Raw genomic sequence first — 14,922 nt, forward strand, 5'->3', positions numbered from 1 at the left:
AATCTTTTTAGAAGGATATTTGGTCAATTTAGGAATTGGTAACTGGGCGGAGTGAGCTTGACGCTAGCTTTTATCCATCAATCTTCTTATAACCCTATATGGATTGTGTGACCAAACTTTTTCGCCAAAGCAATTGGCGTTGTTTAAACAAAAGCTATTGTTAGAGGAAGCCACTTTCTGTATTTGTCTGCGCGGGATTTCATATTTTATCATCATGAAAGTTTTAATTACAGGTAATTCTTATTAATTAAAAATTTATAATATTAGTGTACGTTTCATAGCAGTATATAAAAAAATTACATGAAATTTTTAAAAAGATTAATGAATTTTATTAAATATCTGTGAATACCACGCGTTAGATTTTAAAGTAAATAGTTTGTAAAATGTATGTATTTTAAGAAAATCGTTATAAAAATTCATTTATCAAAGTTTTTCTCTGCTTCCTTAGAAATCCTTTGTTTGATCTGCCGAAAATGTGTGAAGCAGTTTAGTAATGAAATTTCATTTAGATTACTTACAATTCAAATTACTTGATTTATGTTTATTTTAGTGACATAATACAGAGGTATCTTTTTTTTCTATGAAATATATTGCTAATTAAAATTTATTTTATGTAGAAAGATTAATATTGAATTTTCTTAAAAATAGTGAAGAGGGTTTTGATCATGTCTCAAATAATTTGTTTCAATTTTATTGTAAACTAATCTAAAAAAAAAAATTCTGAGAGAAATGGAACAAATTTAGATAATATTTATCATTTTCATTCACAGTTACTGCATTCATTATTATTCTTTTAGGTTGTCTTAACTATTGAATAAATTATGAGCATGCATACTTTCAAAAAAAAATTTTAATTCTATAGGTGTATCACATTTATGTGCAAAACAATTTGTACTCAATAATTTATTTTATTTAAAATACATAATACAAATACTATAATAAATTAGAAGATAATTCAGATTAGCAAGTTATCTTAAATTTAAGTTATCTTTATTGGATATTAATATGAAATTGAATTTTTTCAATTATTTAACTTCTCAAACTGTATCTATAATTATATTTTTTTCATTACCCTAAGATTTTTGACAGTTTACGTGGACAATGTAAAGCAAACTTTTCATATTTCTTCTTTCTTTTCATAAAATGCTTTTTTACTAGGTGATTCCCTGGAGAAGTATTTGGCTAATTACTTAAATGCTGAATGAAAATGGGATATCGATGTTTGCACACCCTGGAATCGGTGTGGACAAATTAAGTGTGCAGTTGTGAAGGGACGATTGTGTTTTTGTCTTAATTCATGTTGGTAAGTTGAAATGTAATTTATTTACATATTTAATGATTATGTATCTAAACCATTTGTTGGCATTGTTAGTATCTTGTGTAACTATTCTAATTCAGATACTTATTTATTTTTTTATTAATATTACTTATGGTTGTGCTATAAAATAATAATTTATTTTGCTTTTCTTAAAAATAAAGGAACTAATGATGTGCAATTGGGTACAATGCCCAACTTTAAAAAACTGGCTTGTGTGGTTAATAAAATTTGTGGGGTTATTGGGGAGATTTTGTTTGGTTATCTGTGGGAGAATAATTCTGGGTAGCCAGCCGCCAGGAACTAATAAAAAGAGAAGGGAACTCAGAAGGTATAACTCGTAACCACCCCCGGACAACTATCCACATGTTTTTTTTTTTTTTTGTTATTAAATTTGCAAGTTTAAAATCTGTTTAGCACCTTGGCGATTGTAGTTGGCACGGCAGATCACAATACAGAAATATTTCTGAGTTGTTTTTCTCGAACGAAGAGTTTAGAAATTTCTCTTGCTGAAAGATCAGCGTATGCATCAACATTTTGTTAATCTTGAAAACGTCACTATAAAGCGATTCAAAGAAGTAATTAAAACTTTGTGAATTTTACTTGGGCTAATGTTCTGTGAATCAGCTTTATCTGTGGATGTATTGGTTAAGACCACATACATTTAAACTGCCAGGGCCATATTCAACTGGCAAACATCTTTGAAGAATGCATAGCAAAGTTGCTAAAAAAAGAAGTGTATTTATACACAACTTTATATACTAATAATATAAAAATATTGTAATCTTGTCTTGACATTTAGCCAGATAACCAGAACTCATCCCATACAAATAAGAAAGAGTAGTCACAGTCAGATATCTGTTTAGAAGAGATTTGGGTCCGTTAACGAACTATTCACAAAATATCTTTCCATAAAAACGGACATTTCACAAAATAATTTATCCTTTACTCAGACCCTTCACAAATTCGTTTATCTTCATTATTGCTTTGTAAATCGAATAAACCTTTTCGACAGAACGACAGATGTAATCTAAATAAATTTTGTCTTCGGCAGACACTTCTTCCTTTATTCGTCCGAAATGAATATTCTGCGTTCAGCAGTATAGGCAAAATACCAAATATTTGTGTGTTGCATCTCTAATTTAGTAGCAGCAATTGCTGTTTATTTTTTTAATTATAATTTTACAGTGTTGGGCATAATCTTGTAAGCAGGGTTGGCAGGTTTTTGACATGTGACAGTTTTTGACGGTTTAAACCGTCACGTCAAAAACCTCACTGTCGAAAATGTCAAAAACCTATATTCATATGTGAAATTTAATTAATACATGAAATTTATATATTTTTTATAAAGGGATAGTGTTTCTAAATATGTTCTAGAAAAAATATATTTAAAATTTTGAAGAAACACTTATATTTTGAATAGTATCCAAAATCTTGTACTTTTGAAAGCTCACATCTTTTGTAATATTATGTATTCATTTTCATGTGTTATTGAAAATCTGCAGTGATATTATTAAGAAATTTATTTATAACCAAATTTAGTGTATAGTATAGATTATACTAAAAATTAGACATTTTTAAAGATAAACATTAGCAGTTTTGTACATTAGACATCTTTTAAAGAAAATTCTTTTTAATATTCTTTTAAATCTTCTTAATAATCTTTTTAACATAAGACAATACAAATTTAAGTGCTTTCTGTTAAATACACAGAGTAGTTAGTGTCGATTTACAGTATATTCAGCCTATTCATTTACTATGCTGAAAATTTAGTTTATCCAAATAATTATGAATTTCATTTTGCTGAATACTATATAGTTTTGTTGAATATCTAAATATTCAGCTGTTGAATAATTACTTCTTGCTTTCAAGATATGCATTATTTGTATTCTTAATACAAGTGGGGAAAAAAATTAAGAGGTAAAAATTGTTTTAAAATGATAAGTGTAATAATTATAAATAAATATAATAAACAATATGAATTATATTTATCATTATTCACTATAACTACTTTTAAATTCAAATTAACATACTGGATAATAAAGATATTCGGTATAACATTAAAAATTTTTCTCATACACCTGAATCAAGTTTGTATTTATACAACATAGCTTGTAAGTTCCTTATAAATATTAGTTATATGTTCCTTATGTGTCAAAAATGCATAGTAATAAACTTTTAATTTTCTTAAGTATCAAAAAAAAATTGTTTTTTTTTTCAAAATATAAATATTTAAAAAAAATTTCTGCACATGCATTTGAATATAAATTTCTGAGATTTTAAATCTGTTATTTTACCTTAATTTTAATTAAAAAATATTTTAAAATCTGCTGATTACCTATAGTATAATTAAATTTCAATATAATGCATGGCAACTGTTGGTAGTTATGAAGTATATATATTTTCTTGGTAAACTCCAGTTTTTGACATTTTTGACGGTTTAAACCAGTATTATACCCTTGTCATGTCAAAAACCACTTTTTGACGTCAAAAACCCAACCCTGTTTGTAAGTCTTTACAATTTAAAAACTCCTTGAAAAAGTTTTTTTTTTTTTTTTTTTTTTTTTTTTTTGCAATAACAGACCCTATTTGCACAAATTCACAAAAGCAGGACCCTGGTTGAAAGAATGTGACTTAACGTTTATTTTATATTCACAAATTACAAGTAATTTTTTCCCAATTTTACAAATACGGACCTTTTACAGAATGTTTGGACAGATCCCTGACAGTACTTGAACAGATTTACTACTATGATGCTGTAAAGAAAAATATTCAGTAGAGAGTGTTTTTTTCTAATATTCTTATCTGCGCTACTTTACACAATGCAGAAAATTTTTTAGATGCAATAGAATATTTTATGACTAGTTCTCTCTCAATGATTCTGGTTCTACCCTTAAAGGACAGAGGGAAGATTGTTTAGAGCATTGTACCTGAATTATAAATACTCTGCCACTTTAAATGCCTTAGGTAAAATATACTAAATTAATAATGCTAATAACGCTAATGAATAATGCCAATTGCTATTTCTAAATAGCAATGGGTATATGTTCAACACTAGAAGAGATTATAAAAAATTTTAGATTGCACGGAGATTGATCTAATTCTATTCTTTGTTAGCTTAAATGAGATCTAGACTCAACAGAAGCTAATATGAGTGTCTCAGTTAGTATCTTTCTCTTTTATTACTATAATGTTTTGATTATTCGGAGAATTGTATATTTTTAACAGTGGCATTATACCTTAATCGTTGTGAGTTTTTTTTCCCCAACTGTATTGTTATAGTACGGATTGTTTACTGTTAGTACAGCACTGTTTATAAATTATTACAGTATTAATAAAATAATTAAAGTCAGAATGAATTAAATGATCTTTTAATGTTTATCAGTATTTGTCTTTAATCACACCGTGGTTAAGGAAAAGACAGTGCCCTACCAGTTAGTATATTCCTCTTTTATTAATAATATATATTCTTTTACTTTGATTATTTCAAAAATATTTATTACTTTTGTTTTTATCAGTGGCATTTATTGCATTCTAAATAAAAACTAATTTAATGTTTGATCTAGATACTAATAAGTTTAGAAAATTAATTTATGATTTTATTTTTTATTCTTGTAAAAGGTTTAGAAAATAATATTCATTAAGGAACTGGTGATGTCGACAGAATTTAGATGATGAGATACTAAAAAACTGGGAACAGTGCAATCAAACCTGAACAATGGACAAACACATCAACATGTACTGGCTCATCATTAAAAGTCAGCGTGGGGATAACACAACATGCACATTCCATGATCCATCATGGACTCGTGCCTTTAAGAAGCCTACGTGGCTGTCTCTAGGGTAAACGGTGACTCAACAGTGCACACACCAACTGAACAATTGGCTGTGGGGTCATTTATGTTGTGTAAAGAAAATATAATAAAATCTGTGCTGTGACTAACTATTAAATGCTGTGATGTAATGTCCTGTGATTGTCTTGTTCTTAAAGCCATTAGTCTTTATATGTAAACCCTGATTGATGCTGCAATAGAAATATTAAATAATATTAATCAGACACTTTTCCTCTCTTTCAGATGTAAGTAACCTGACTAAATTGGGGATCTGCAAAAAGAAAAAATCGAGCAACAAAGCTAATGTTGCAATAATTTACACTCCTTTTTTATGTCTTGATTTTAAAGTGACAGATGTGTCAAATCCCCGAGTATGAGTTTGAGTGATGCTTCCACCCAAAAGAGTTGTGAGACCACTCTGAAAGTGTCGCAAGTATGCCATATGCGTGGAAAAAGATGGATATGCCAGATTTAATAATATTAAAAAAAATTTCTGTTAATCTGTGCTTATAACTTAAAACTTATACTTCTGTGCTAAATGTTCTTTCACTCTGTAATTCAAATTGATTCAAACTAATGTATGCAATCCTTTATTAGATTCACAATTTGAAGAGTTGTGCTTTTATCTATATTCTTAACCATTGGTTGAAATCTTAACAAGGTATCTTGATTACAATATTAATTTGAAGCAACTTGTTCTCTTCTAGCTTTTGCCTGGATTCTGCTGATGATTCATGTTTGTCCCGGGGAATGGTCTCACAGCATTGTCTGCTTAAAGCTTTTCTGTGAGATATATTTACCAGGACTTGATTTTCTACAATGGTTTATGCAGAGTCTCATTTAGTTTGAAGAATATCTCTGTACCGTAACAAGATAACATTTCAGTCATTGATTTTGCTATATGTATTAAATATAATTGTATATTTTTTAAATTCATAAAAATAATTAAGCTCTTTATTTTCCGGCACGGTTGTCAGTTATTAATATAACTGAAGTCTTTGATTGGATTCTGATCCACTGTAGAATTTTAAAGTAACATGATTTCTATTTTTTTATCTAGAAAAATGCTTTTATTTTACAGCTGACTAAGCAGACAATAGCATAGCTGCCAACTGTTCAGAATTTTTCGGATAATACCTAATTTTTAAATCCAATCTGATATTTTTATAAAAATTCTGAATTTTCATAAAATTTTTGATTTTAAACCAATCCTTTTTTCTGATCGCCACAAGCATGCATCCTGTGATTATTGTGCTAAAGTAATTTTTAGTAGCTTTTTATTGGAAAATATTATTCCAATAGCTGTCTGTTGCTGATTATTTCACTAAATTATTATTTTTGGAAATTTTTTTTTTTGTAGTATTTAAACACTTGCATCAGAAATATTTGTTTATGATGTAGATTATTATTTACCAGTGTTTTATAATTTGGAGATAAATAATTATATATTAATAGGTAATGTTTGTTTTTAATATATTATACCGGTATTCCTAATTATAAAACATTAATATTATAAGTTTCCCACAAAAGATAGTATTTATAGTTTTGTTTTACTAATTTACATATTTAAATATATGTCTATTAATGTTATGATTTAATAATTAAATTTTTATCTTACTCTCGTAATTAGTGCGTATAATTTTGTCGCATATAGTGTTCCTCATTTTTGATTCCTAAGGTTGGCAGCTATGCAATAGTTATAAAGAAAGACTTAGCTGCTCTTTTTCTCAGGATGATGCCACTGATAGTGGTCATAGACCTTATATGATTGCATCTGCAAGCACCTTCATAGAGTCAAGCTAGCTACCATACTCTGTCTATTGTGTAAGAACAAAAACAAATATACTTGCTTCAAATTCTCAGATCCAACTTGAATAAAAAATTTTTCTTCCTTTTTTATACTTTTTACATATGCTGTACTCTTACCACTAAAAATAAATATATTCAAAAGAAAATTTATCTCATTTATTTATTCTTTCTTGAAGATGTATATCAAGAGAAAGATACTATTTTATAATACATATGTATCCAAGGTGCTACTACTATAACACTGCAACTATTTCAGTTTAAATGAATCTCAAGTTAGAATTTAATGCTACTATATTTAATTAAAATTTTGAAAATGCGTTCAATTGTACGTTTAGAAGTTATTTGACTAAAATATTGATAAGTATTGTACAAGGGCTAGCTCTTGACCTGAGAAAAAAACAAGAGTTTCGGGAAACGAAAAGCGTTAGTTAACTTATTTTTAACGAACTGTAATTCAACTTTTTTTTATTTTCAACTAGCTGAATATCCACTCTTCGAACAGGATTAATAAAATCAAAAAAACAATAACTCGGTACTGAACAACCCAATGAAATCGTGGACAAAACTGAACGGTATATACTGACAAAATTAATAAGCAAAAACATAACAAAACCTGTTTTTTGTTGTTCAGCCCATTAAAATTGAGATTAACTGTATTCAACATTACTAGGCATAATATCGAAATTAACCATTAACTTGGAATTTTTGTAAATAAGTAATTTTTTTAATTTATATAATAGGAATTACCCATATTAATTAAGCATCATTGGCGACAATAATAGTATGGCGCTTGTTTACGATTAATCTATACGAATAAGTACCTGAACTCCATAAATGTTGCTTTTTGTAACATAATGGCTTGCTTTTTAGTATTTCAATATGCATCTATTACTTTACTTAAATGAACTGAGCGTCAGCATTAACACTTTGACTCAGAATTTTCATTAAATATATTTTTTTTTTCGTTATTTCTTTGCATTTATTCATGTCAGGATAGGTGAGAAATAAATTTTGAAGTTTAATAATATTTGGTGAGATGAAATATAACGTGAAACACCATGTCTTTTCCTGCATAAAAAGTCAAATATTTCAAACGCGGTTCACTTCCAAACAATTTAACTAATATGCAGTTATTTAAATCTTAGCGAAACAGTTATTTATAATTGAAACTTCTTTAATTTACAAAATCATTAATACATTTTTGAATATGAATCAAAAAAAGATTTTTCCAAACTAATTATTTTGAATTTTATATTTCAGTAAAATATATAATTCCGTAATCTAACAAATATTTTTTATCAGCTGTTTGACTTTTTATTTTTAAAGAGAGAATACCAAAAAAATATATATATTCTTACTAGGAATTAAAAGGCCAGAGAAAAAGAAAAGAGGGACAGCGGTTAATAAAACTGAAGTAATTTTCTACGTTTTTCCTAAGCAAATTGTACCACTTTCCCATTAATTTTGCCTTTCATTGCAAAAGAATTTTTTTTTAATTTTAATTACCGCTGTTTTTAAATTATTTACTTATACCGAAACACATTTTGACAGACGTGACAAATTAAATACGTGATTTCAGATAACTTTAGAGATAATTTGGTGACATAGTGCTACCACGTAAATTTTTTTTTTCATTGTTGTTGTTTACGTCGCACTAAAGCTGCTCAATGGGCTATTGGTAACGGTCTGGTAAACATTCCTGACAATCATCTGAAGACATGCCATCAGAATTTTGAACTCTGCCGAGGTGAGGCTCCCTTCGCTTCGATACACCGACGACATGCGCGTGAAGTCAAGTACTTACGTATAACATTTTAACGAGAACCAATACCTCACACCCTCGGTCCCTTCACAGATTCATCCAAGTAGTTTTTCACCCGCACGCTGACAGCGGCCAGTTATGCTCGACTTCGGTGATCTGCTGAGAACGTGTCAACAATCAGTCAATTGCGGAACTGTTGTTGATTGAAATTATGACGTAGCGAGAAAAAAAAAATAAATAAAGTACAAGCAATAACTCTTTTTTATTGTTATTAAATAGAGCTATAAAGTATCAATGATGTTATCTTTAAGATTTTTGAGGAAACAACATCTAAGGCTTAACCAGTCAACCCCGCTTAAAGGAATATCAGTTCCAGCCAAATCTATGCAATTGAGCGGGTTATTCGATTAAAAGGATAGTGCAATATTCTATCCTAAATTTCTGCGAAATTTTATTTTTAATGGTATTTAATGCAAATTATAGTGTTTTGATTAAATAAACTTAGTTTTATGATCAATAAACAATTTTGATTACTAGTATCTGTGTTAGTATCATAAAATATAAATGTCATTTAAAGTTATATAAAAATAAATCAATATTAGTGAATAGTATAATATGTAGGTACTAAAATATTATTTGATCCCTTCCGAAAAAATCTATAATTGAAGACTATTTTTATACCCGTTTAATTCGTCAATTTATCAAAATTAGATTTTCCCTTTCAGTTTCTATTAAGACTTTCATGAATAATTGCGTATTCCTCTCAAACGCATAGTCAGATAATTTATTTTAAATTTTTTTTTTCTAACCTCGTCTTGAGAATTTCCAAATTAATGAGCTATTTTAGTTTGGAATTTTTTTTAATATATCGTTTCTCAGATTCATTGCCCCCCCCCCCTCGATTAATTCAAATCCATCCTTTTCTCGCTGAACTTGCAATCATTCTCAGAGTTATTCTCGGGATTAAGCAATAATTATTCTTACTTAAGAGAAAGACACACTGTATACTGATTTGTTACGTTTTTGAAATTTTTTCTTATGAAAGCTAATAGCGCACCAGGAGGGGACCACAAATCTTGACTACAAAACAAATCACTCTGTACCTTTTTAAAATTCTAAATGATGTGTAAGTAAGTACAATTTGTCTAAAGTAAGAACTCCCCTATTCGTCTGGACCTGTGGGGGTGACTATGGTAACAAGGTATAACTATTTCAAATAGGGATGTGGGTCACTATTTAGGATATATTTTGTCTCGGGTGGGGGAGAGAAAGGGAATCATTTTTCTTCATATTGCCCTAAAGCAGTGTTTCCAAAAGTGTGGTACACGTACCCCCAGGGGTACGGGAACAGTTTAGCGAGGGTACGCGTCCTTATGCGAAATATCTTGCAATAAACGAAAATTTCAAACAAACTTATTTAAAAACAAAGCTAGCCATGAAAATTTACAATTACGTATTTTTCTATTTGCTATTTTTTGCGGAGTTTGCAGTTAATAATTAGTGGTGTCAACAGCCAGTTGTGATTTTTAACTTTTGTGCAATTTTTTTTTATAGTAAAAAATACACTCATTTTTTTATTAGTGGTACACAGCATTACGAAAAATTTAGAAAGGGTACACAAAAGTCATAAGTTTGGGAAACACTGCCCTAAAGTAAAGAGAAGCTACCCTCCCTGAAATTCGCTATTCTTGTTTCCTTAGCAGCAGACGGCCTCAGATTTAGTGGCGGGGGGAGCTCTTACCGTAAACAAACTATAATTCAAAGAGGGGTAAAACACTCGTCGCTCACTTCAATGTATAACTAGCAGCAAGATTAGATTTTTTTTTTTTTCAATTTAACCCGAACACCTGTTTAGACCAACTAATGAACAGGACCCTTTTGAAGTGACCACCTATTGTATCCTTTTCTTAACTGAAAAACGAAAATTTCATTTTAGTTAGTGAAGCATTTCTCCAAAATAAACAAATTTTTTTCATTTCAGTACCTCTTCTTCATGCAATTAGGCGGGGACAAAAAACAAAGAATGTCAGTTTAAACGGGGAAGTTTAACATTAGTTGCATACAAAATGATTTGGTTCCATTCGTGTAAGCTTGTTGTTCGATTATCCGACATGTAATTAAGTGGACATGACGCAAGAAAGTTCCAATCCGTTTTTTGCTCGAACGGTTTGTAATATAATGTTTTAATGTGAACAGTAACCTTCGTGCGACGAACTATTAGTATGCCAAATTTCATTGCTCTCTGTCGGATGGTTTAGTCCAGGGGTGGCAAACCTTTATGTCTCAACGTGCAATTTTTTCTAAAAAAATGTTTAATGAACTAGTTAATGTATAGTTTGTCTAAAGTAAAAACTCGCCTAGCCATTTGTCAAGACCCTTGGCGGTGACTATGGTAACGAGGTCTAACTATTTCAAGGGATGTGGGGTCATTGCTTAGGACAGATTTTGGCTAAGATTCAGCGAGAGTAAGAGGACTTTTTTTCCAGTCTATTGTGTTAGCCCTAGAGTGAAGAGAAGCTACCTTCCCTCCCCCCCCCCAATGCCCTCCTGTGTTAACATTGTTCGTCAATTCGGACATTAACAGGGCAGATTTGTTGGCCTCTCTTACAAGGGCACCATATTAGGTGGGCCAACGTTGCTCCCATAGTAAGGGCAGATAGTACAGAGAAGAAAAGAACATCCATGCCTTGCCCGGGATTCGATCCCAGAACCTTTCTGGTGCAAAGGCAGTTCCCCAACCCCTCCACAGGCCGGTCGGCTAGCTACCTTCCCTGGAATACGCTATTCTTGTATCCATAGCAGCAGACGGCCTCAGACCATGTGGCGGGGGGAGTTCTTAGCTTAGACAAACTATAAATACTCTGTTAAATTCTGCATCCATTTATAATTACATTCATGTTTTTAAAATATAGGAAAAAACAAGTGAGTGCGAGTGAAAAGGACACATAGCCTCTAACATAATTGGATCTAAATAGGAGAACAGATTTTAAATTATCTTAAGTTAAAGCTAGACGCCCGGTGGCTGAGTGGTAGTGCTTTGCGCTCCCGTGCCACCGGTCCTGGGTTCGATCCTCAGGCCGGGCAAGGTTGACTCAGCCTTTCATCCCTTAAGTGGGTAGACAAATGAGTACCAAGCATGCTTGGGAACTAAACACTTGGGGTTCCGCGTTCGGCTGACCACCTAACTGGAACATCTGCTCCTGTACCCTAGAGCCCAATGTCAAGAAAACTGAGATGGGCCCAGTAGGCCTTGGCCCCCTAGGGGCTGTCGCGCCACTGAGTTTAGTTTAAGTTAAAGCTACATTTTTTTCCTTCGGCGTAATTTAGTTAAGCTAAGATTATAAGAAGTAAAATTATGACCGCGGCAGTACCTATAGAGTGGGGGGAGTCTCTCCCCCCTCCCTATATATATATATGTGTGTGTGTAACATAAAGCGCTTCAACTAATCTTTTTATGTTATTCCTTTGTCGAAGTCTTTTTCTTAATTTACTATTCTAAACTAAACGCTCTTGCACTTTAATATTCACATCCTGTCTTGTAATCTACTTTTGGTTACTCGAGTAACAGTTTTGATTTTTCCCCTTATTTGAACTGTGAGAAAGACTTTTTCACTCGCCTTATTTAAAATATAGATTTTGTTTTATAACCGTCGTTGAACAGCCGACCCAATTTTAGGTTTACGACTCCTAATGTTCAACTCTGTAACCTTGTAATTTTGAACAAATTCAGAAGACAAGGAAATTTTTGTTTCAGTACCCTCAGAGGTATTGATTTGTTATATTAGGAACATGGAGGACTTTGCAACTCGATAGATTTAACTTGCATCAGTCACCATTTACTACACGGGCAGTCTTCGGCCGGCTGTGGATGAACCCACGAACTCTTGGGCATGGGTTCAGTGCCCTACTATCCAGGCCTATAATAGATAGATTTTATTTTATTTTATATCCGTCGTAGAACAGCTGATCCAATTTTTGAGTTTACGACCACTAATGTTCAACTCCGTAGTTTTGTAATTTTATAATTAAAAACTGGAAAGTTCCGCCCCTTGTTTACGTTGCTGATCAACCCTCATGGTTGCTTCTCATTAATCATTGCGGATTAAGAGAAAAAATCCTTTTATTTCCATAAATTACGATCGAATTGCTATTTACATTTTGAAGATGACTAAATTTAGACAAAACAATAAAATTGGTACCAATCAATAAAATTGGAACATCCTGTAGAGTTAATACTCAGTGAAGATGGAACCAAGGGAAAGAGTATTCGCCTCCGAATGAGGTGAACCAGATTCGAATCCCAATAATGGCTGGTCGATACGAATTCCGCACCCGGCTTGCACCTATTACAGTGCTGATGCAAAATATCCTCCACGGTAGACGGATTATAGGATTTCGTGGTTTTTTTCTTCGTGTAACGCAAACGCGGGTTAGTTTCAATAAAAAAAATTTCCCTAAACTTGATCCAAGAGTTCCCTTGTCTTCTGGATTGGGTACAAAATTACAAGGCGACGTTGTTGAACATTGGTAACAGTAAACCCAAAATTGGGTCTGCTGTTGAACGACGATTATGAAATAAAATAAAAACCACGCGCTCCAATCACAATATTTTTCAGTAATATCCCGATTTTTTTTTTTGGAGAGTCAGATTTAAAGCTCTTAAATATCATTACTTAAACTGCATAACATATTTGAGTTTGGATGACTGCATTCAAATCATCCTATTACAATCATTGTTGTCGAAACTGGTTGTCGTAATAATTTCATTTAAAAACAATAAAAGGTTTCAACTTAAACAGGGCATTTCATAAAGTTCAACCTTAATGTATATTTTTAAACGAGTGCACACATTAAGGGTCATAAATTAATATTTAGGCAAGGTAAAAAAAAATCAAAATTTAATGAATCACGACTGATGAAGGTGGGATTGACTAAAAACTTGTGATTACTAGAGAAAACAAAACTTAGAAGGCGATTAAAACTTAACACGTTCGTGTGTCATCGGCCATTCAAACTGGTTTTCTATTTTTCATACCGCCTATTTACCAATTAATTTAACTGATACGATGAAGTTGTCATTTTTTCTTCTCTATGAAATATCAATTTGCAGCTTTTACAACGTGTTAGATGTAATTACAGAACACCCTGTATGATATACAGTATTTTACGTGATTATTAATTAGGTAATTTTCACAATCAAATAGCTTTTCTAATACCTAAAATTTAAAAATAACATTTTTTAACTTCTTGTAATTACTACGTCTCTTCAAAATTATGTTGAAAAATTATGATGTTAAGAATGATATAAAATGTTTCATACCTTTTAAAATACACTTCTTTTTATAATCATTAATGAATAAAATACAAATAATATTTAATTCTTAAAGGAACTTCAACATTAGTTTTGGACAAATAAATTTTACTGTAATGTGAAAATATTTTTAAATTCTTGAATTTAACTTCATAGATACGACGGAAATGCGAATTGTCATAGCATTTGTGCTCATATTTTCGAACGCTCTTTAGAATGAGCTATTGTAAAAAGTTGCATAGATTTTACGAAAAAAAGAACAACTTAGTGTTCAAACGATATTGAGGAGCATTTAGAATGTCGAAGGCACGCTGGAAAAAAAAAAGTAAATAAATAAAATTCTGCTGCTTTTATCCTTGTGTTTCATACTAGGTTTATCAGGCATGTTGCAAATATTGATGAGCTTTCTTTAATATCATTGATGTTTGGAACAGTGTAGTCGATTCTGGTAATGCTGTCATTAAACTATAACTGAAATTTCATCTAGAAAGAGTCAGTCCAGTTTGAGCTTTATCCTAAGCACACTTCTCTTCAAATACAATTAATTCATATATAAAACGTAGCAAATCAAAATTGAAACATTATTTATTGATTACCAGTTAACCTCACTATTTTCCTTAGTAATAAGCAATGAAAACTCACCACTCATGCTCTAAGGAAAATCTTTTTCAATGGTGCATTAGAGTTCAAACAGCGATTTTACAAATAAACAATTAAAAATAAATAATAAAAAGTACTGTTAAATTAATGGGGTATGCCTTTTTATTCTATGCATGAATCATGGGGATAAGTATAGGCTTACTGTTTGCGGGTTGCAGCCCAAGGATAGTCAAAGGGTCATCTAAGAAATGACAAAAATAAATAAAATAAAAAAAGCTATATTCAATAATTT

General features: G+C 30.9%; 1 long non-coding RNA gene across 1 annotated transcript; it reads left to right on the top strand.

Annotated features, from left to right (window-relative positions):
- The first annotated feature begins 113 nt into the window (after positions 1 to 113).
- On the top strand, positions 114 to 6,600 carry LOC147815182 (uncharacterized). The gene is made up of 3 exons (XR_015431349.1): positions 114 to 233; positions 1,159 to 1,303; positions 5,392 to 6,600. It is a non-coding gene; the product is annotated as an uncharacterized LOC147815182 (long non-coding RNA).
- Positions 6,601 to 14,922: the final 8,322 nt, after the last annotated feature.

The sequence above is a fragment of the Parasteatoda tepidariorum genome, chromosome 2 (genome assembly GCF_982258835.1).
Source record: "Parasteatoda tepidariorum strain Cologne lab strain chromosome 2, Ptep-v5.0, whole genome shotgun sequence".
In the NCBI taxonomy this organism is placed as follows: Eukaryota; Metazoa; Arthropoda; class Arachnida; order Araneae; family Theridiidae; genus Parasteatoda; species Parasteatoda tepidariorum.